Below are 25456 nucleotides of genomic sequence, written 5' to 3' on the forward strand. Positions count from 1 at the left end.
AAATACAAGTTTAGTACCAATCATAGTACTTTGAAGAAACAAATATTAGTATTTCCAATTTGATGTATTGTACTGACTCCTGGGGAAGACAGACAGATTTTGCCAAAACACGCAACCAATCATACTCTATGACGCCACTATTAAAGAGCGTAGTGTAAGTCAAACAACATTCGTACAAGTCTAATGGTATAACCTTGTACTTATATATACCTTGGTCTGTATTATACATTTTTTCTTTTTGATAGATTATATGTTCGGAAGAGGCCATATCGGCACCAAATTATCTTTCATAAATCAAAATAAATGCTTTATTTTATAGGCAACATTATTGGGTATATCAACTCATCCCAGAAAATTGAATAAAACGTCTATAGTTGACTGAAATATGTCTTCAAAATAAGAATAATTATAAATTGGCAATTGTTTCTCTTTTTTTAATATTTATTGAAGATTTTTTTTTATGTTGAAAAAAGCACATTATATTGATTTGAAAGAGATCATTGCTATTGACAATCCAACATGTGTTCTCCCCAATTTTTAAAGTAGATAATTTTTTTAAAGGTTGCGTGAGGGAATACAACATGGAGTAAGGCCTCATTTCCACGCTTTCTTGATGTCTGCTTTAATTCTAGGAAAACTCTCATAATTAATTAATTCGCCCTTCTTTAATAGATTATATTTGCTGATAATATTTGCAAATAATTGATAATTATTTGCGTTAATATACATATTACAGCTCATTTCCTTTTTAATGACGTCAGAAAAGGGGATGGAAAAAAAAGGAGGAAAGTACTTTTAAAATAAGTGTTCGAGTCTAATAATTTTAGAAAGGAAGAAGATTTCGCCCTCTTTTTTTTCTCTCTTGCTCTCTCCTTTTTTTTTCTCTTTTTCTTCCCCTTCTACAGCACGGGGGAACCACGGCAATGCAATGCTCCTTCTCCTTTATTCGGCTGTCATTTTTGTCTTCCTTTTTCCCCTAATAATTTGTGTAACTTGTATGTATCTGACTTGCTCCAGTTCAGATAGCGGCACTCTTATAGAATATTTAATACATCACATCTCATTTCATCTATAAATAATAATTTAAAAAAACAACTTTTGGGCTTGAGATTGTATCTCCTCCGTCTTCTCCCCATGTCGTCTCTCTCTAAAGATATCATTATAAATAATAATATAACGACTCAATGTTGTTCCTTCATACTCTATTTATTTAGTCGTAAGTGATTCGTTATGTAGAAGTGAATTATAAGTTATACTTTGCGATTTGACAAAAAATAAAATCAATTATTATTTGAGGAAAAGAAAAAATGTCGTCTTTATACGAATAAGTGAATAATATTATAGTCATCTAGGATTTTTTTAACAAGAGTCTTCGGATACTGTAACGAGGTAAGGATTTCCTCCCTCTCTCTTTCCCAACTCCCATCTCTCAAGGATTTGCCAAAAAAAAACATGGAATTAGTTAGAAGGGAGGGGTCGATTGATATATATATAATTTTGCCAAAACTCACACAATAGAGATTTTATGTACATTATTTTCCCTTTCCTCGTACGAAAAAGAAGGAGTTGACAAAGTTATTATGGATTTGAAGAAGGATATGTATATATAAATATTATTACGATTTAGGCGTGGTGGTTTCACTTCATTTCTATGCATTGGTTGCCACCTTTTGACAAAAAATATTTTTATTTTTTGCTTCCCAATATTTTATTCTATTCTACTACTGGTTGGCACTTTTTGACGAAATACATTTTGTATTTTGGTCTTATAATATAATATATTCTTATTTTCTATTCTACTTCGGCTTGCCTCCTTTACTTTGGTCTTGCAATTTCTTCTTTATTATTCTAATGTTGGTGACCACTTTTTGAATGAATATATATTTTTATATAGGTCTTATTGTCTCTTCTTTTATACCGGGTGGTCCATTGAAATCTGAACATTTACTAATTCTATAATTAATTAAGGTTGATGAATTGAAATTAATTCCTATTTCGATATATTACAGTGTAAGCAATTAGTAAAAATACAAAATTAACCTGAGCTCTCTAGCTTACACACAAATCAACAAAATGGCACCTGAACGTGATTGACGAATTTCTATTCGTCCACCTCGAGCAGTTGGGCGTCTTCAAGACAACGGTCTACGCCATTAGCAAGTCCTAAATGTTGGAGTGGAAGAAAAACTCTGTCAAAAAGGCCGAACTGGACCTAGAGGATTTAAAGAAAACTGCCCAAGCCAATCCCCTCAAGTTTATGAAGCCCAATTCAAGAGATCTCGGGATTTCACACCAGACTGTTCATAAAGCTATCAAAAATATTAATAAAAAGAGCCTTGTGAGGGTAGAGAGACCGGTTTTGACAGTAGCAGTGAAATTCTTTTGAACTCTTATTCGACACTTTTGGCCCCGTACAGCCCTGATTCCAACCCCCTTGACTACAACTTTTGATTGCATGTCAAGGGGAAGGCCTACAGTGTCCATCATCCAAACACCTATGCCCTCAAAGCCGCTATCAGCCAGCACCGGGACGATATCACAGAACAGTACACCTACAACTGCTAACGACGACTACATTAAATATTAAAAGAACTCACTCATCTTCTTATGGTATTAATTTTGTTGAAATTCTATTATTAATTAATAAATTATATCTTGTTGAATTTTTAAATTCAAAGTGTTCAGATTTTAATGAACAACTCATAATATAATTTCCATATCATTAAAAGGTTGGCATAATCAAATTTCAACTATCTGCTGTCATTGTCTACAAATTCGAGATAGATAGAGAAGATATGATGTTCGGGAAATCTTATACAATGTACCCTATTAAGTTTCGATCCGTCTTTGTCACATTCCGTCAAATAAAGGGAATACTCGTTTTTGCAAACAAAACTAATTATTCGTAATCTGTATGCAAAAAAGATTCGTCGGCGAATACATTTTGTCGATTCACACCTGACGGATATGAACACTGGTTGCTACTTTTTTACGAATATACAATATGTCCCCGCATAATACGGTTTCAAACACCGTAGATTTCGCATAACGCGGTGCTTGGAATTATTCTGAACAGTATATTCCCATCCTATTGCGTTTTTTATACTATGATATTAAGCTATAAAAACTATATATTGACTTTAACAAGATTTTTTTAGTTGCTGTAATTTTGCATGGGGGGAAGGTCCTTTAAGTAATTGATCTGATACTTACACATAAATTTTTTGTTTATTACTCATTATACAAACTTGCAATTAGAAAGGTTACTGAATAAATATTGCTCATGTTCCGATTATTTAGATTTTACAGTATCGAAAATACCGGATTAAAAATCAAGTCAATGCCCGTTTAAAATTAAGTTTTGCAAGTATATTGTCTGGCATACATTACTTTAAATAATTTTTGATGAATAGATTTTTTTTATTGTCCTAACCATACTAAAAAACAAAGAAACCATTGACGGGTTTTAGTACTCGTACTTAGTTATATGTACAACTTGGATTTCGTATAACGCAGATTTTTCTGGCTTCCAAAAACCGTGATAAAGGGGGAGAACTTGTTATCGTGTTTTTATTCATATTATAGTCGATAAACTCTATTCCTCACCTGCATGACGAATAACTTTTGTAATGTTTCTTACATACTATCTAGAGTAAATACTCAATTACCGTTATCTATCATAATACCGTCAACTAACAATATAATGCTGAATGTGCATGGATAAAAGAAACTTAATAGAGTGGAAGTGAGAGACACTTGACTCAGTAGAAATGCTCAGGGATTCATAAATGGCAATTATGATTAACAGATTTTAATACTAAATATAAGAACATTCTAGAAGCATTATATTTTAGTTAACGGTATTACAATAGTATAACCGCCGCAATTGCCCTAGTATAAGTATAAATTAATATATACATACATATATTATGTTTTTGAAGTAAGGTGTTTATTTATAAGGAGGGAGGGAGACCCCTGCTCAAAATATCAGAATTCTTGTCATTTTTTACTTTATGGTGAGATACTAAGAAGGGAACAAATAATGTGTTTAAACAGGGTGACCCATAAGTCTTGGGACAACTTCTATTGCCAAGAAAGTATACAAATATTTATTTTTTGAAATATATTTCTACACCATTGCAATCAGCGAAAATTCCTTCAAAATGAGCTCCAGTTCGTTCCACATGGCCACCACCTGGGGCAACCACAGCTCTGAGACTGCTTTACATTTAAAACATCCCTCTCCAGAATGGACTATATGGAGATGCCCATTGTATTGAGATCTGGAGAAGAAGGGGGTGACATGCCCTTAGTCCAAAAGCATTTGAAAGTGGTTTGACACCCCTTTTGCAGAGTCTTTGTTGTACGTGGAGGTGCTTCATCCTGTTGGAAGCAGTAAGGCCCTTCCCAGTGCTGTCCCTGGATCCAGGGAAGTACTTGGAACTGTAGCATATCCAGATGAACTCGTTGATTCACCTTCACACCCTCGGAAATGAAGATCAAGGGTGTCTTCATCCTGCAGGACGTGACGCCAACCTAGCCCATCACTGATGCAGGCTTTTGGACTTTGACCACACTGCACTCGTTCAGAGAATGTATTCTATGCTCCGATCCAGCACCCGGTCGTTGTAGCTGTTGTAAGCTATCTCCACGGAGGAGATCTTCTCGTCAGTCCAAATGATGAAAACGTGCGTACAAGAATTGAGGATTTTCATAAGTATGGGTCTGTTTTTTTCTGCCACTGTGGCCTCGCACTGCCACTTATGTATACGATACGCGTTCATCCTCCCTACGCATGGTTTCTCGAGACACACCAGCCTCGTGAACCATCTTTCTCATGAAGCGTTTCTTTTATAGTTGATCTTCGACTTTGTTGCCTTGATCAATCTGGGTGTCGTCATGGACGTCGCTTGACCACTCCTGGGTCTTTCATTCATACTACCGGTCTCCTTGGTAATGGACCTACAGCTCGTCCCTTCCAAATGAAGGAGAAAGAGGGCCTGCTTCCGGTTCATGATGTTGTCGTTTTAGGCTCAAGAATACGTTTAGAAAGAGTTAGTTTAACTACAAAGATGGAGGTTTAGTAAAAATTTATGCAACAAACTAAATCAAAAAATATACATCTGTGTAGGAAAAATATTAAGTTGAAATAGCTGTCCTAAGACTTACGGGTCACCCTGTACATAACACTAATAAAAGAGGCCAGAAAAAGAGGACAAAAATTGTATAATGATCATAGCTTTTCGTTCTACTCTCAGTACTTTTTTCAAAAATTACTTATTGCTTTGTATTTTAAATTCAAATTTACTCCTTTGAACTCAAATATATATGTGTGTTGGATATTAATATCAATTTATCTTCAAAATATATCTTTTATAAATAATAATATTATCTGCAACTCATCGCGGATAAAAATTTGTATGTTGGGATGTTTCTTTTTGAAGGGCTTTGATCAATTTGTATAATTTTGAAAAAGGGGAATAAAGTTATGAAAACTAATTAGAAGGAGTGGATTTCAGAGATTTCCTAATACATTTTAAGAGTGCGGAAGCAAAACTTGATGTTTTTACTAATTTTTATTGCTGTAGAATGTGGCATATCGAAATGATGTCAGAGACAAAAGTACTTTACTAGTACGTATAGAAGAATGCTTAAGGCAGAATTTGTAGTCAATATGTCCCCTTTTGCTTCAATGAAAGGACCCACGTGAGGTCGGAAGTAGAGGTGGATTCGTTATAGGATCGAAAGCTCGCTGTTTGAACATCATTTTTCCGATATTTCTTTATAATGTAAAATAATTCCTTTACAACTACTCGAGGACGTCATTTTCGGTTTTGACACCCTATGAAAAATAAGCTGAAGTTGATGTAATTGATTATTTGTTGATGTGAACACTTCAGATATAGGTTAAACACCTAAAATGTTTAATCAACCAATATTAGAAATTGAAAAAAAAAAAAAAAAAAATTGGAGTAAAATGTCATCAACACATTGACATAATTTTATCAATATGTAAAGCTTTAAAATGAATGTATTTTCATTAAATGGATCCGGATTTGATTCTAATCCAAATGAAGAAACTTTTGTTTTGTACCCAAAATATATATATATATTTATATAATCCTATTGTGTGATATTTTAATTCAAAAACTCTGATGTTTTAAATATAATTAGCTCTCATGAGTATATATTGGAAATTTTTTTTGCTATGATATGATTTTCATATTTTGGCCTGAAACCTGACAACTCTTAACCTGAAGCCCGATACTTTATAGACCGATCCACCTCCAGTTTGAAGTTCAAAATGCTATTAGTTAGAGTAGTGGAGTCGGAAAATTTGTACCTTTATGTAAATAAAACTTATTTAAAATATTAGGCAAAAATTGAGTGTTCATAAGTTTTTTTCTAAATGGTTATAACTAAGAGATATTATTTATTAAGTGCAATTATTTTATAGAACTTAAAAGTTGAAACTAATGTAGAAGTTTATTTCGTAAATTTTCTTGGACTCTAAAACGCCGCACAGAGTATAATCCAATGGATTAAGATCAGGGCTATTACTGAGCTATAAGTGAGAGTGCCAAAAATCGGCTATATTCCTGGCAATAATCTTGAATTTTTATTTTATCCACCGCTTCCTGCCTACTTTTTCACATCATTACCTTCATCCAGGGGCTTCCTGATGTTGTAGATTGTGGGCAATGATACGTCCGAAATATCTGTAGTGGTTTTGAGACCATTTGTGAGCGGAGTGAATCAGACTCATACTTTCTTTTATTCTTGTTCAGATATTTTCCATTTTACGTACACTTTATGGGATTAATCATAAAACTGAATATCGGAGCTTTAAAATGCTTTTTCAAGCAACCTCCTACGAGAAATATTAACGGAGATACAGAGCTGTTAATTAAATTCTATGTTTTGATTCTGCGTCCAGTACATTTTTAAAATAGTTATCGTATTCGTATCATTGATTTCTTTTGTGGGGATGATTAATAAGATCATTTGACTTTTTTGTATTAGAATGAACTATTTATTAAGTATTGATAATGATATGATGATAACTAATATATTATTGTTGAATTGTACCGATAGAAATTTTTCGACCGATTCCGATACTATCTTTATTGACGATTCCAATTCCTTATTATGTATAAAAGAATTTCATAAACAAATAACACTTTTTTTAATGTTTAACTTTTTATAAATTACGTATTGGTAACAAAATACATAAATTTATCAATCATAATTAGTTGTTAATAAAATTGAATTTTAATTTAAAAAAGTTCATTACTTTCTGTGCACAGGAGTCAATTAGTTTCTGGTTGGCTCATATCAGGGAGTTCACCCCTTGGCCTCTGTTCTATTTTCAACTGCCTTACTGCTAAAAAATAATTAACTTGAAACTCTAACTAAAGGCTATTTTCTATTATTTTACTAGTTCGGCCGCCCATATGAGATCAAATGGTCTTGAACTTTCTCCAGTTCTTAACTGAGTTGTATATGAATGCCCAAGGAATTGAAAAATGTATAAACCAGTGCTCGAGTCCGGGGACTTGTGTCTTTTTCAATGTACCGGGGACGGAAAATGTGAACTCGACTTCACTTTTGTTATAAGCAATAATTATTTTTACATGTATACAAAAAAGAAATATTTAGTCAAAAAGTTACTTAATGATTTGAGAGTAAACCGCTCAACCCAACTCTTACCCTTACGGTTTTTTGAACGACTCATGATACAATTTAAATGTATGAGGGCACTAAAAATGTGTTTGCTTCTAAATTGTTACTTTAAAGTTAATTTCATGTACAAACCTGCAAATTTGTATGATCTTATTTGAATTTGTTTGAAAGACGTCATGTAGTTTAGGTATTTTATGGATTTCTAACCGTAATTTTGTCTCCAAAAATGAACTGGATTATTTTATATTATCCACATCAATAATTATGCATAGATATCGACATTATTGAACCGATTCCGATACATCCCTAGTTATGTTAGAGAAAGTTGTAAAATTATTATTTCGCTCCTGATGCGTAAAGATGAAAATTACACAATATATGTATAACAGAAAATATAAATTTAGATTTGTGTGACTTATAATTATTTTTTTCAATAAGAACGAAACATGAACCTTTTCATTGTTATTGGTTAAAAATAAGCGTTACGTTTCTCCAAGAATATAATTTCTGATCATAATTTATAATAGAGGAACTAAATATTACCAAAATCCACAAAATATATCTAAATAAAGTTTCAGGAGAATTGGGGATCCTCTAAAATACATGAATCGTTCTGAAATTTGCCTGGAATTAGTCTTTCAAAGAATTACAAATTATTTGATTTCTAAAATTTTGATTTTCGACCCACTCTAATGTATATTTTGTTTCTACGTTGCACTTCTTATCATATATGTATATTTTGTCTCCATGGTGCCCACATTTGCATTTTTGTTTAAAGTAATGTGACCTGTCCACACTATAATAAGTTGGGTGATATCTTTCTCGAAAAAAAGAGAAGTTATATTTGATTTTTTTGACTTATTATTAATTAGAAATTATTATGATTATCTGCGTTGAAAATTGCACTTAAAACCTGCTAAAATTCCGGGTTGCAATTTAAGGGAAATACTATTATCCATAGATTACAGGGCTTTACAGACAAATTGGGAATTAATTCTCAACAAATTATAATATTTATAGCATGGTCATTTATCGAACAAATCTAATGAAAATTTGTAAAGTTGTTGCCAGTGATTTTGTGTTTACATTCATTTGATGAGAACTCCTCCAGCTTCAATAACTTTTGTTATCCTTATCCTGAATCGCACTACAGCCTTGATTACATGATCAGATGTAGTTATTTTAAGAAGCTAAGACTACTATAGGAGCGTTTGTTGATCTGTTCTTGATGGATCCCCCACTGGTAGTAATCGAGAATGTTCAAATCTGGTTTATTGCTAGGCCAGATTTCAGCCTTCACGAAAAAAAAGGACCGTTTCAGATAAGAAGGACTGAGTTGCCTTGGAGGCACGGCACGGAGCAAAGTCCTGCACAAGTGCGACATTGTTCAGGCCAAACTTTTCCTCTATACAGGGTAGCAAGACCCCTTCAGGACCTTCAGGTACTTAGCTGTGTTGATCTTAATTTGTCCTCCATGAAATATGGTGGCATGATGGAACCAGCTCCAAAAATCATGACTTCAGTCGGATTCTTGTACTTCAAAACTGTTGGTACTTGAGATGATTGTATTTTACCGATTAATTTCTGCGTCAACCACAAACTTTTTCTCATCCCCGTGGACAATGACTTTCTAAGCATCCTTGTGCTTCAAGTAATTAAAAAGATTTGTAGAGCAATCAGCTCTTAGAGCATTGGTCTTCTCTGTAAGCAAAGTCTCATATGAAAGAATTAATTCAGCCCGTCACAGCAACGCAAATTTTAGGGCGAAATTCTAAGTGGGAGCCAAGATGTAGCAATTTGAAAAATTCCCAATTTATGTACATATTACAAGTATTGGAAATGCATAAAGTCTTATGAATCAAATGGAGACTCTAATGTAGGGGTTCATTATCAAGGCTTCGTGATAAATAATAAATACAACAATTATTTGAACATACTTTTATGAGTAAAAAATAAACATTTTCCATAAAAATGTTATAGGACTCAACAATGATAAGAAGGTTGAGAATCACTGCTCCAGAGCCTAGACTATAGCTAATAACTCTGAGCATCTCAAATCATACCAGAAATTATACTTTAAAGCTCTACTCTGCTGTGAGAGACGGTCAGATGTGATGTTAGAAAAATAAATCCTAACAATATCTTATGACATACAAAAAAGCTATTTTGTTGTTTCACATAATTCCTCTAATGTATAAAAAATGTGTCGTCACTTCCAATAAAGCTGTCAACTGGTCCTCAAGACTACTACTAACTGTCCTGGGCATAGGTCAATCCATAGCAGAAATTTGAACATAAAACTTATGTGAACTTATTAAGTTCACATAAATTATAAGTTTACTTCACAAATTTCCAACGTACTTTATAATCTATACAATCACAATTCCCAAACACTTCTACAGTCTAAATTATTATGCTGAGTAGAGCATAGTCACTAGCCGTATTAGTTCATTAATTAGAGTTGTGAATAGTCAATGTCATCAGAGAAAAGTGTAACATCACAGTGAGATAATGTCTGTATTGTCGTACCTCCGTTACGAGTACATAAATTATTTTTTGAAACTTATGAATGTATTAGTAACAGATAGATCCATTTCATTTCTTGTTCATTTAGTTAAATATATTATAGTCCAAATATTTTATTTATACATAGCACAATTATTTAGAACATATAACTCATAACCTATAGCTATAAATTAAATATATATTTAAAGTATATAGACTCAAATGGCTATAAAACATTTTATTAATAATAAACATAATAATGTGTGTTTGATTCGGAGTCGGACATTTTATATACCGATTCCGATTACAATATCATCTTTATGAACAATACTGATTCCTTATTAATACATAATACGCATAAAGGAATTACGGAATCACAACAAAATGATTTACTTCTTTTTGCGTTTAAGTTTTTATTAATTAGGCTTTAACTAGAAAAGACATAGATATATATATCATGATTATAATTAGTTGTAAATAATTATTTCAAATTAAAATTATTTAATATATTACTTCCTCTCCGTGTTCATGAGTCAATTTATTCCTGTTTGGCTCATACATATTGCTCACACTACTGAATAGACTTATATTGGCAATGGATGGACCTGAATTTTGTTGTGCAGGTCTATTATTATTGGACTTTTTATACCTTAAACTTAGATTGATTAAAAGTCAAGTTCACTATTTTGCCTTGCACACTGATGTATGAAACGACCAAAATATAGCTTCAATGAATTATTATAAATATATTATGACTGATCTTATTATTAAGTCAGACGTTATGAGACTTTAAAAATTGCACCTTGCACAAAATTCCAGCTTGTATACAATATATATTATAAGTATAATATATCATATACATAATCATTGTACAAACTTTCATACTAAAAAGAGAGAAAATCAATTTTAATAGTCCTTCTTTCCTTCTCACAGCTGCGAATTATCACTAGGTAGATAATGTACTTCCTGTAGATTCCAAAGTATTGATCTTTTCTGTAGGTTCATATATGTATTAGACGTATATATATATATACGCTACGTAGTTTTTCTTCGATTAAACAATCCCTTTTCTTCCTAGAGAAAATTAATCGTATTTGATTTTGTAATTCCATGAGGCACATATTGCTATGTAAAAGAATATAGATTTTGTCTTTAGAGATTATTTAGTGTACATATGTGGCACATCAATATAAAAACAATCTTGAATATATATCAAGAAAAAGAAAAAAATCTCAACCACTCAGCCCAATATTTCATACCCGTATTTGAGTTAATAATTTGCATATTTTTCAAATTTGTGGGGGAGTGAAAATACTCAGTAATTTTAGCCATAGACGTTCAAGTAAATCCGGGCAACCTTTAACTGCGTTCTGATTAATAAGAGAAGCAAGTAGAGGGTTTTATTTACAAGTTCAAATAATACAAAAAAAACAAAAAACAATCAATGTGTCCGCCATCTTCTCTAATCATTTGCTCGATACGAGGAGGCCTAAAGAATTAGAAGGCCTAGACCACGTCCGTGGGGGAGACTTTGTCCTATTGCGTGATGATGGAGGCCTTCAAGGAGTTGAGGCTGTTGTGTGAATTGGCAGAAACCTTCTTCTTTAACTCCACTTAAAAGAAATAATCCATGGGATTCACAGCGGGGGAGTTAGAGGGCAAGATCCAGGGGTCCAAAAATGGCACCTTCCCTTCTTTCAACAAGTTGTGGATCTCGCAGACCTCGTGAGAGCGGTCCGAGTCTTATTGAAACAGAAACTCAACACCATTGGCCTCAGCTTTCATTCAAGGTATCACTTGCTCAGACATGAGTTCACAGTGCCAGTCGGCACCCACCCTTACTTTCACTCAAATAAGATGGGGAGGGGTATGAACCTGCTGTTACTCCCAATAACCCTAAGGGTCAAGATACTTGCTGGAAACTTGGTTTACAAGACGTGGGGGGACATCAGTTCTATCTGTGGCCAACTATCTGTCGTTCTGGATGTTTTGGGATGAATTAAATCCTTTCTTTATTGTTCAGGATGTAGTTAAAGATGGTCCGGATTTACCTGAGCTACCTTTTATAAGAAGTGGGACTTGTGTTTATTTCCTTCCTCTTGTGAATATTTGCAGCTGATTTACTAAAACGTCATGACAGCTTCGCTGCTTTCATTCAAACCTTCCACAAATTTGCATGATTACCACTTTCATTTTCAATTATTCTCTTGAACTTAATGTGCGGAGGTTTCCGTCTCGGTAGTTCCGACAGAAGGAAATATACTTTATATACAGAGTGTGACAAGGGAATTTTCTGCGATCAAGAAGCAAAACCTAAACCTTAATAACTTTTTATTAAAAAAGGCTAATCAAAAATGTTACCGAAAATACTTTTAGCAATCAATCTTGGCAACAATTATTCAATATGGCCGCCTCCAGCCTCTATCACAGCCTCCACATGAGATCGAAACTTAGCACAGTTTGCCACAATATAATCGGCGGACATGTTGGCCCATTGCTTCTTGATAATGTCCTTGAGCTCCTTCACATTTCCGTGTGATATCTTCCCAATCTTGCTCTCTAAGACACAATCCACAAACCGAAGTCGAGGGGATTGAGATCAGGACTGAAAGAGGACCAGAAGGTATTTTCCCTCTAGTCAGCAAAGTGTTCTTGCAGAAGTTCTGTGTCTTCAAGGCTTTATTGCTGGGGGTACCGTCTTGGGTCCATCCATAGTTGTTCTCAGAACAGTTAACCGTCTGCCTGGGCAAGATTTTCTTCCCATCAGAGGCCATGAATCCCAAGCACATTGTTTGGGCCGTATGTTTTGTCTTGATGGTACCCTGGGCTTCCTCAGCGGATGCTAGTATAAATCTGTCGTTTTTGTGGTTAAAACCCTGGTCGGCTCTAAAGATCTTCACAGTCGACAGATACCTCTTCAAGTAATGAAAGACTTTTTTTCATCTCTCAAGCCTTAATGCCTTCATCCTCTTGGTGAGGAGATGTCATGGAGTCCTGAAAAACTCTTAAGGCCGATGTAATCATGAGCTGCCCTTCGGATGGTGATATCATCCACGTTGAACTCGTCATCAAAGTGTCGCATTGATGCTGTTGGATCATCCTTGATCTTGGCTTCCAGGGACTTGAGAAATGTTTCATCTTGCTTCAAACCATTTCATCCACTTCCTACCTTCTTTTTGACTCATTTTCCATTCTCCTTGGCCACCCTGTGTTCCGGATTATCCTCATTGTCATGCCGACAATGTCTAAAATTATTTTTGGATCAACATACATGTCGATAAGATCCGAAACTCTTTGCCCTTTTGATTCTCGTTCACTCATTTTTCCTCCGATTTTGATCAAATCATAACAATCCGCAAAAAAAAACATGTATCCAAAAATTACTTGAGTATTTTGGAATTAAAATTTTTTTTCCAAAGGAAATAATATTCTAGTATAAAAAAAAGCAAAAATTTCTTCATTTGGGAAGTGTCAAATCGAAAATGAGGTCATCGATTAGTTGTAAAGGAATTATTTTACATATTAAATAAATGTCGGCCCATGGGCTTGTCAAAATGAGGTTCGGGTCTAGACCGAGTACAACTCTAGCAAAGACCATTCACCTAACTCCTTCCCAGTTATTCAAAATCCTATCTGTGCCTCCGACTTATTTAATTAAAGTTTTGGAAATTCAATTTATTTTATTCATCTTACATTTGAGGAGCTATTAGACTACTTATGTCTAAAGTATTATTTTTTATTTTATTCAATCTATATATGTAATAAACCTGAGTGTTGAATGTATTTTTTTTAATTTTTTTTTTTTTATGAGGTAATAATAGTCTTAAATGTACAAATCCAATTTTATCTTTCTTCCTCTTTTATGTAAGGATTTAATGAGTTGGACTTCTCTAGAGGGGATTTTCTCTTACTTTTTAATTGTTTAATCCTTATTACGACTGTACATTAAACTTTTTCAAACGTATCCTGCCAATTCAAAAATATTTATTATGTTTATTTTTATAACATATAAGGCTTCTGATTCCGTTAATTAAAACAGTTAATCCGTGATATCCATTTGGCAATTTCATCCCTATTTTTTCATAGTACTAGAAATTTTTCCCTACTAGGAATATAGGCTCTTTTTTGTCTATAATGCAACCGTGTTTAAAAAGGTCAAAAACTGTTATATTTCAAAAAATATCCTCAAATTTGGAAAAATATCAATCAATATGACCGCATTTTGCCTTTATGAGCAGTTTCAGACTGTTGCAGAACTTTGCAAATCACTTCTTTACAAAGCTCATCTCTAGGTTGACTCAAGTAGTGACGATGGCGACCTAAAGTCGGTCCTTTGTTGTGTATCGGACTTCCGAAAGCTTCCCCTTGAGGTACCCAAAAATACCAAAGTCCATGGGGGGAACAGTCGGGCCTGTGGGTAGACTATGAACCTTGCTCTTTAAGATTGTTTGAGTAGGGTTTTCCACCGGGTCAAACACTTTACTCAATTTAAAGGCTTCAAGCCTTGTTTCATCCTGCGGTACAAAGTCTGGAGACTGAGACATTAAATTAGTTTTTCTTCTACATTCATATGTACAATTCAGTAAATCCACAAAAAAAATTGTGTCCTCATTGACAATTTAAAGGCTTTTGAAAAATACGTTGATTTGATCTTAACACCCTCTATATACAGGGATGACCATAAGTTTTGAATCTTTTTAAATTTTATATATTGAGTGAGAGATTGATTGTAGAGAAAAACATTTTAACTAAATATTTTAAAGAATTTATTAAATTTTATTCCATATTTTATAAACTATTCAATATAACTGCCTCCTTTATGGACTACCTCCCTTAGGCGGGATTGAAATGCTTCAAATGCTGCACGCAGCATAGATCTGGGAAGTTTTTTTCTTGATGAAAGGTCTCCTTAATCGTTTTATATTAATTGCCTTTAAACCACGGAAGGATCACATACTCCAAAACATATGAAATGTAGACACCCGTCTTCATACAGAAGCCCTTCGGAATAAAAACCAAAGGTAGCTTTGAAATCTCTGCCCAAATCAAAAGGGATCGACTATTAACCCATTTTGGAATTGTTCTTTTGTCTAAGGATACATCTTTTAATGATGAGGTCAAGATTCGGTCGTTTTGACGGTTGAATTTTTGATCCAGGTCCCATTTCTACTCATCCGAAAATACAATATTTCCTCTCCACATGCAAAGTTCTAACAACGTTTTATTTCTTTGAATCCGTTTCATCCGTGATATTCTGACCGTGACAAAACTTCATAGAAACCATCCCTAGGTCCTTATGTATGATTGGATTCATCGAAGTCCTTGATACGTTGATCTCCTTCGCCATATTTGCTATTGATCTGTTGGAGTTTCTATATATTTTTAGTTTAACTTTATAGACGTTATTCAGGTTCCGAGGGAATATTGGGCGTCCACTTCTTGGTTTATCATGAACGTTGCCAGTCTTTTGAATCTTTTTAACGTTATATTTAACAGAACTGAGACTGATTGAAGGTCTCATAATCTGATAAATTTGAAGGGATGATTTGCAAGCTCGATGAAGACTCTCTCTACTGTTTTTCTTTGATGATACATCTTGACTAATACAAATATCTTTAATGGTCCTCTTTTTATATCTGAAGAAAGGGATTGAACTCATATTGCATAACAACCAATCAGATTGCAGGTAGTATACTTTACTACCAAAATTTCCCCTACCAAATCTAAGAGGTTTAAGATTTTTGGAGACCCCTTGTATATATATTATGGAAAATTTGGGGGTCCAGAGACGCCATAGTAACTCCCCGTCTAAGACTCAATGTTAGTCATGACCAAACGCACTTTATGTCCCTCCTAAAGACTGAAAAAACAATTATAACAGCTTTGGAAAATAAAATACAAGCACTACTCTGATTACCAACTAAAAAAATTATTGCACTCGTTGTTAGTCATATTTTGTACAACTCTAAATATACGAATGTGACTCTATGTTACATTCCCAACATTAAAAAAATGTACACTGTATTTTTTCGTGGGCTGGAGATATTTCAACTTATTTTCCCATTATCAGTGCTCTGAACATTAAATAGAAACTATAACCCTAAAGGAGGGTTACCACATCTATCGTGCGTGTACATGTTTTATTTAACAGCCGTATATATATATATAAAGGATATTGTGAGAAGAGTTGCTCTCACCGGATTCGGAAAGCTTGATGGATTCTGATTTATTTTATTCAAGCTAATCACCTCCAGCCTCAATTACATTCTCCAAAAGCGCAAGCAGGCGTTTGTCACTTGGTCCTTTGGCAAATCCTTGAATGTTTTCTTGATCAGTCTGATAGGTTTGTCCCTTCTGTTGCAGTGGTTTGGTTGATTTGTCCTTCAATCCTACCCACACACAAAAAGTACATCGGATTTAGATATGGCGATTTTTGAGGCCAAAAGTCCAATGAAATGAAGTTGTTAAAAGCCATTAAAGACTTTTTTCAAAGGGTTGCAGGGAGCCGAGTCCAGTTCCCACATGTAAGGCCTCTCATTGGCAACCATGTCGATCCAAGGCTTCACCTTGGTCTCAATCACGTCCAGGTAGGCATCAGTGTTGACCCTGAGGCCTTGGGGGAACACATTAGGAGAGATGGTATGGCCTTTGGAGCTAACTACACCAAGCTCTCTTGATAACCTCGACCACACGGCGTTGGAAGCTTTGGAAGACCCGGGCGACTTCGTGCGGATCCAGTTTTGCCATTGTACTGGTAATGGACTTGTTCAGGGCTTCCACAGACGAATTATACTTAATGCAGGCATCATGATCGATCCTCCCCCGAAAAATAGAAAACGCATAAGTTCAGGTCTGGGCTGTTTGTATGCCAAAATTCAGGGATCCAAAAGTGATGACATTTTGTGGCCAAGACATCCTGTACTATTTTGCCCTTGAGGGCCAATGCGATATCCTGTTAGAAGGTTATTTCTTTGGATTACTACATCCATCATCCAGTGAATGTATATAAATTAAAGGTGTAAAACCAGAACCAGGACAATGGCGAAGCAGGATCAGCCCAAGCCTGCCAAAGCTTCCAGCGCCGTGTGGGCTATGTTGTCAAGAGAGGCGGATCTCATTATGAATAATTGAAAGTCATTTAATGTAACTTTCAAATAATAACAAATTTATGATTCAACCCCATCTAATTCGTTCGTCATCAGCCTTTAAAGTTTTTCCAATTTATCTGGACTTCCCTGAATATATACTCACGTAGACGTGTACACGTACGTCTGATGTGGTAACCCGCATTTATTTGGTCCAAAAAAAAAGAAGCTAGATGTGTAAAAATACTCTATGCATTTCATGCACAGAGTATTTTTTGATTTACCTTATGTAAATCTTATTAGTCTTGTAATATATGTTTTATTTTGCATGTTGCATATTCAGATAGCGGTGAAGCCTTTTTTGTAGCAAATCCAATTTGGCAATATCTGACCTATTTTCTACGGTAGCGTAGTTTTTGATGTTATTTTTTTGTAATGCTCTTTTGAAAAGTCTATTTAAGTATGAAAGCAGTGAGGGAGGAACTTTCTGACATTATTATGGAAAGTAAAACATATTCATATAACCGGAAATAATTGTTAAAATCTTGAAGAAAATGTATCACTCTATCTACTTGCCATCCAATGCTCAAATGAGTAAAAACTCATTTCGCCACTATATAAAGTAGTAATGTAGTTTTTGAAGTCAGCCCAGCCAAGAACATCTAAAACAAAATAAATAGATATAATTCATCAAAACATGGCAAAGAAACATTTTTTCAACATTACCGAGAATCCGAGCTGCCTAGAAAGTATGGCCATACATAGATCTATTTTCACTGCTCATGATATTCCAAAATACCCTGGTCCGGTATTTGTGAAACGTCAATTTTTGTTTTCCGCTTCTTAGGACTCCCAAAAACACCACATTCATATTACACCATGCATTTGAAAAATTTATATTCGAGAGATTTTAAAAGTAAGGTTACTGTAATATGTGAGCAAAATTTGATATTCCGAAATCTTGGGATAAAAAAAAAGAGAGGCTATATACTTATTTATACAAAAAGTTTACTGCGCCGTTTCAAATCTCTGCTAGCCTTGAATCAAAATTCACAAAAGCATTGTTATTGTTTGGGCTTTCAAAACGAAAGGGATCCCCGGGAGAGACGAAGGCGTTGGAATTAGCGTGTTTTGTTTTGTTTTGTTTTTTCATTCTAAAGCTCTTATTGTGAGCAAAATGACAAACCATTAGCTGCTGAAGAAATAAGAGCTGTTATCATCTCAGCTATTGCAGGTTATACTACCTTCTTTTTGATGGTTTCGAAGACCTCTGGATGGAAATATGGAGATGATGGTATTAGGTATTACCCCTCGATGTTGGTAAAATATTGGGACTTTTCAAAGTGGAGTGTAAGGCCTTACAAGGCTTTTAGAAAGAAACAAGTATTACTATAGAGACTGTTGGTACTTTTAATGATGAATTGCTTCATATTTCTTATTCTAATTTCCTCCCGTTTCGGTTTTTTATATATGATTGTATGTTTGTTCTGAATTCTGTAATCTGAAGAAGGAGTTTATTGGCAAGTTGTAAAGTTTCTCCATGGTATATTCAGTTTTAATTACTCATGTTTAAGTAAATATTGATAGACTCTTGGGTACGGAAAATTACATTTTTTTTTTGTATCTATCACAACTTACTGAGTCGTTCTGCATTACAAACATGCACATTTTTGGCAAATATGTACAATGCACATATATTTTGATTGCAAATATTATTAAGCATTTATTATCTTAATCGCTTGTTTATTCAATAGCCATATAACTGCTGTGTCATTCACAGTTAATAACAAAAAATGTTTTCCATGTGGAAAAATTATAATCAATCAATAGTTGTGTTGAGACTTGGTCCGAAACCGATTTCTCCCCATTTTGGTCTTAATTGAATTTTCTCTTGCCATGGTGTTACCTCACTATTTCAAAAAGTGTTCACTATATTTTGTTGTCAACTGTCGATTGCTTGATTTATGAATCACATTTCACTTGATATGACGTCATCATAGTGGGTTGCTCATAATTTTGAAACATAATTGACGTCAGTAGAGCTGATGTCGGGCATTTTAGGGGACTAAACAACCAAGTTTGATAAAGTGAAACCCCTTTTTTCTTTAGTAGTAAGGAAAATATTCAACTAACGTTGAGTGAGAACTAGCTGTAAAGATAGGTAAGAATAAAAGACCGACATATCGGTCCTTAGGATCGTTGAATCGTAAATGAGGGGGGAGGGAGGGAACTGATTAGACATTCATTTCTAGGACCGATCCAACACTACTGTTTATTAATAGTACGTAATTCAATTATCAAAATCTAAATTTGTAGACATACAATATACAGGGTGACCCATAAGTTTTAGGAAATCAACTTCAACTTAAAATTTATCATGGACGGGTGTATATTTTTTAACTCTGTTTGCTGCATATGATTCATGCTACGATTGTTCAGGGACCAAAAGCCCACCTCGGTAATGGTCTAGGATAGTGTTACTTCCTGCAAGATGAAGATGCCCTTGATCTTTATTTCCGAGGGTGTGACGATCAATTGACGTGTCTATCTGGACATTATACAGTCCCATGTACTTTCCTGGATCCAGAAACAGCACTAAGAAGGATCTGACTGCTTCCACCAGGACGGAGCACCTTCACATACTGCAAAGTATGTTGCAAAACAACTTTCGAGCACTGTTGGTCCCCTTAATCCCCCAATCTCAACGTAATGGACTTCACCGTTTAGTCCATTCTGGAGAGGGAGGTTGGTATAACTTCCTACTGCAGCATCGACTACTTGAAGGCCGCCATAGTGTCTGCATGGGATAATTTGTCGGAGGATATCATTCGTACAGCGTGTAAGGCAGTTCTGAAGTGTCTGAGAGCTATAGTTACCCCAAATGACGGCTCTGTAGAATGAACAAGCATTCATTTTAAAGGAAATGTCACGCTGATTGCAATGGTGTAAAAAATGTCTTGATAAATATTTATGTACTTTCTTGACTGTTCAAGTTGTACTAAGAATTATGGTTTACCCTATTCAATATAATAAATTGTTTTGTATGAGCCTACTAGTGTCTCTCACTCCGCGGGAAACATTTTTTTTTTTAAATATTGGGATCGCTTTGGGTCAAGAATATATTTATAGAATAAAATAATAGTATCCACGTGTATGTTAAAAGATAAGAAACCGAAAATGAACGTGACCACCCTGATTGTAGAATAATGTTTGAGAGCATTGTTGTCATGACGTTTCATTAGATTATGTGTGAGCACCCATGAGATGAAGGAAATAAATATTAACTCCACTCAGTATCTTGCAATTATAGGAGTTTACTCTGATGTCAATCCTTACTTCTACTCTGAGTCCAACAAAGACAGCTTTGGAAAATAAAGGGTTTGCCAATAAGAGGTGATATTTTGATATTCAAAGAAAAATGGCATTTTTTAGGTAAATGATCGGATGTTTATTACAATGTAAAGTGAAAGGTATGCCATTAATAATAGAACCCATACGAGTCAAATGGCCGACATAGCAACGCTTACAAGACTGTATCCTCTTTATGAAATTTGCCATCCCCAAATCGCAGAGTGACTGTTGTATACCATCAATAGCTTCACAAATTCCACGTTTGAGATCTTGAATCGACGCGAGGCTTTTGGCGCGTAGACCTTATCTTTCACGTGGCTCCAAAGGAAGAATTCGCTATTGTTACATCACAAGATCTCTGTTGCCAATAGCGATCACCTCTTCGAGATATAACGCGCTCCAGAAACTTTTCCCGTAAAAGAACGAATGTTTCGTTGCTTGTGTGGAACGTAGCATCATCTTCTTGAAAGGAAATTTTGTCTAGATCAATGCCATCCAATCCACACAACAAAAGTCATTAAATCATCTCTTGATAGCGCAATCCATTCAACACTTTGGGTTATAGAAGCAATATTCTCAGTTGTTATTGAGCGATGTGCACGGGTTTTATTCTTCACATCACTGACCTGCCCCAACAGCTCGATTTTTCCCCACCAATTTCATTATTGCGGTCCGGCAAGGTGCTTTGCGACGAACCAAAAATGTTTTAGTTTTACGAACCGTCTCTGACAGGTTTTCTCCAGTTTTATAGTGAATTTTAATAATTTCAATGCAATGTTGAGATTGCAAACTTCTTCAACCTGGACAAGTAATTTTTCTGGAGAGTCAGATGGAATTGGTATAGCCTGGAGAGGTTCTGCTTCATGCCACAATCTAAAGAAAAAAGTTGACCAGGTTGTCAAAAAAAAAAATTTGACGTTGGACCCAGTATTTTTCCTACAAGCTCATCGGACCTCAACTCCCAAACTCAAACACTTGTAAAAACGTTTTTTCAATCAAAGTATTTGATAACTAAAAATAAGTTTTTAAAGTGTGTCAAGAAATCTAGTTTTCCAAGGAGTCATTGTTCATGAACTATAGAGAACCTAATCGACAACTTTGTCCTATACATCTAAAACTGACTAAAATCGACCGATTATATTTTTAATTTAAAAAGAGATCGTTTTATACTGTGTACAATGTACGCATGCAATCCGTCAACCTAAAAACAATCTTAAACTAAAATCAAGAAAAGGAGTAAATCCCAATTTATGTTTTTACGCTATGTATAATGTAGAATTTTAGCTATAGTTTAAAACTTTTATTTGATTTAAGATACTGATATTGGCCCCGATATGCCACCTTTTTTTAAATATGAGTCAATTTGTTTTCTTTTATTGTGACAACCCATTTTGTCTACTTTAACTAATAATTCTGAGGAAAAGTAATTTCCTCAGTTGTTTTGTATTGTGTTTGTTAGTAGAGGGGGAATAACGACGTTTTAGCTCTGAAACATATGTCTATGTTAATATATCTAATCAATTGGAAAAGTTAATCATTATCTTCCTATCTTTCCTGTTATTCATTTTTTCTGGAATATTCTACATTTAATATAACGTGTACAATAGGGCGGGTTGATTTTCACCTTTTTGGGATTTTGATTACGGCTAGTGTGGAAAAGTTGTCATATGGTATGAAAGTGACCTATGCAAAATTGCATTATCCTATGAGGTCATCTTTAGGTCGCACATCTCGATCAAATTATGAAAAAAGGCAAACACTCTTTACTTAGTCAATATAGATGCGAAGAGGACATTTTTAGTTATTTTGCAATTAATCATTTAGATAGATATGTTTTTAAACTATCAAACATAATTAAAAAGTTTTTTTCTAAAAATCGTCATATGGAACAAATAGTTAAGAAAATTTGATCATATAGCGCAGAGTCTTTGTTTTTTTACATTTTCATAAAGGAAAGATTCAAATTTTTAAATTTTATTCTCTCTTTTTAATTCTTAATAATTGTAAAATACGGAATAATGCAATATTTTAATCATTACTCTCGAAATAAATAACTTTTTGTCTCCTTCCAAACTTTGAACAAAATGCACTAGAGCACATATTTTCCGATTCGGAACATTAGTTTCCACTTGAAATTAAGTTCCATAAAAACGATATCATGAATCAATTGCAAGTTTTAACCTGTTGAGTAGTTTTATACAAGTTCTGTATATGTTCAGAAGGTGTATTGTTGTTTTTGTAGGGTACAAGTGCCACAGTTTAGTTTGAAAAATCATCAACTTGTGCATCATGTCACGACCCTGGCTCAGAAAATCGTAAGTTTCATCTTTTATTTTGTAATTATTTTCAGTTTTTATATTTTTATCCTATGGAGAAAAAACTATTTGTTGATATTATTATACTACAATATTCTACAATTTCATGATTTCTTGATTCTAAATGGCCAAGTAACAAGTCTGGTAACTATATTTACCATTCGGCAGTGTACTTATATATATACAGACTGACAGTACACGAAATTCATGACATTTTGTCAGAAGAGATTCTGTAATTGAGCCCCTCAGAAGAAGATATTAACATACATACTGATTACAACCCTGATGATGAGGTTTTAGGTAATCCTGATCCCTTACCGAGAAGAATCTTGCTTTCAAATATTATTCCTAAGTCCGAGGAAGGTATGTCATGTCTGTTAAAAAAATGAGCCCTCTCAGCCATCAAGAAAGAGACGTCAAAAGGGAACCTTTGTCTGACATATAGATAGTTTTAAAGTTATTGATTGTGTGAGTGATTATGAAGTTTTAAATTACTCTGCAAGTAATAACGATGATTCGGATGAAATATTGGAACTAATTGGGCATTTCTGGACAGATGAATAGCTTGATTATGTTTGTGAATAAAGCAAACTTTATACTGAGCAAAAGTTTCTGCCGTATGATTGTGTTTCTTGGGATAATTTGAGGGTTTTCTTTTCTATTCTCATCCTTTCTGGATATAGTAAATTATTAAATAGAAGGCTCAAGGTTACACAAAAGCCTGATGTCATTAATTAAATGATAAGATACACTTTCGATGAAATATTTCAAAAATTCATAGCTATTTACTGAAAATTTAATTTTTTGGAAAAATTTAATTTAAATTGAATTATTATTTATTCAATTTAATTTTAAGTATTAAAATTCCTAGTAAAAAGCAAAAATTTCTTAATTTGGTGACCTACAGACCCTCCAGCCCACCCCCAACGGACGACCCTGACAATATATCCGTTTTTGGAACTTAAAAGAATCAAATATTAAATTTATTGTAAAAAAAATTCCAAAATCCACATCTATTGACAAAAAATTTTAAATATCAAATTTTTTGTAAAAAAAAAAAGCCAAAAATCTATAGCTGTTAACAAAAAATTTTTTTTTTTTCCAAAAAAAAAATCAAAAATCCACAATTCTTTAGAAAAATTAAATTTTTAGAAAAAAAATTCACAACTGTTCACAAAATATAAATTTTTTTTGAAAAAATATCAAATATCCACAGCTTGACGTCATTAATTCAATGAAAAGATACATTTTCGATGAAATATTTCAAAACTTTACAGCTATTTACAGAAAATTAAATTTTTTGGAAAAATTTAATTTAACCTCACTTATTAAATTTTTTTTTTTAATTTCAAATATTAAATTTTCTAGTAAAAAGTAAAAAATCCTTAATTTGGGGGCCGACAGACTCTCCAGCCCACCCCTTGGGGTTACCCCTAATAATACATAGGTCATCATTTCTTATTACACTTGTTCGCCAACAATTATGTCAATGTTTCAATAAAAAAAATCGAACTTTAATTTAATGTTTCAAATTTTTTTCCAAAAATTTCGTTTTCTATAAATAGTTATGAATTTTTGTAATCTTTCTCTGAAAAATTTTCTTTTGAATTTTTTTTCCAAAAATGTTTAATCTATAAATAGATTTTTTTTCCAAAAAAAAAAAATTTTTTTTAACAAGGGTGGATTTTTGAATATTTTTTCTAAAAAGTTATTTATTTTGTAAACAGCTCTGGATCTTTGAAATTTTAATTTTTGTGAGGAGCTGTACATTTTTAAATCTTTTTTAGATAAAGTGTAATTCTTTGTTAAAAGCTCTGAATTTTTGAAAAAAAAATTCCAAAAAAATTAATTTTTGAAATTGTTTTCTAAAAAAAAAAAAATGTGGATTTTTTTTTTTTTTTTTAATCCAAAAACCAAGCCTCCCATAAAAGATAATCCTGTGCACGCTCTAATAGCAAATTGTATTTTTTAGCTATTATTTACAATTTTAAAGAATTATTAAGAATCGCCAATTTTCACTAGAATTGCATCGGAATTGGCATTGGATTTTTTTTTTTTTTTTTTTTTTTTTTTTTTTTTTGGAATTGTCCTTTCACTATTAATAATACTTTTTATTAGTCATTGCCATAAGAAAAGTCCAAGATTATTTCATTAATAGGAGGCGATTCCTTTCCCCGGTGAGCTTTTCCCAGGGCCAGTAATCTCACAGCAAACTTTCCAGAGGCAAATATTGCAAAAAGAGAGCTTTCCTAGGATCCCTTTACAAAACGTATTCCCCTAAAATAACAATATCTACACCGACCGTATGTGTTTATAGCAATTTACTTTGTGTTTAATTTGTTTTTTAGCATAAATTATTTTTTCCAATATTTATAAAATTATAAGATTCAAGTATCAAACTTACAACGTCGTTTTTTATATATTGACGGATATATACATATATATATATTTTCATAATAATACCTAAGAATAGGAATCGCAAATTAAACATTAATCGCCCTATCACTAATAGATATG

The 25456-nt window shown here is 33.5% G+C and overlaps 1 protein-coding gene across 2 annotated transcripts in view; it reads left to right on the plus strand.

The window, feature by feature from the left end:
- Window positions 1-986: 986 nt before the first annotated feature.
- Window positions 987-25456, plus strand: part of LOC121132036 (ras association domain-containing protein 1) — a 30968-nt gene continuing 6498 nt past the window's right edge. The window contains exon 1 of one of the 2 annotated variants that reach the window (XM_040727473.2): window positions 987-1389. The gene's annotated coding sequence lies outside the window, so the exon portion shown is untranslated. The remainder of the gene's footprint in view (window positions 1390-25456) is intronic. The other variant, XM_071894104.1, reaches the window with a different exon arrangement.

The sequence above is a fragment of the Lepeophtheirus salmonis genome, chromosome 1, assembly GCF_016086655.4.
Source record: "Lepeophtheirus salmonis chromosome 1, UVic_Lsal_1.4, whole genome shotgun sequence".
Taxonomy (NCBI): Eukaryota; Metazoa; Arthropoda; class Copepoda; order Siphonostomatoida; family Caligidae; genus Lepeophtheirus; species Lepeophtheirus salmonis.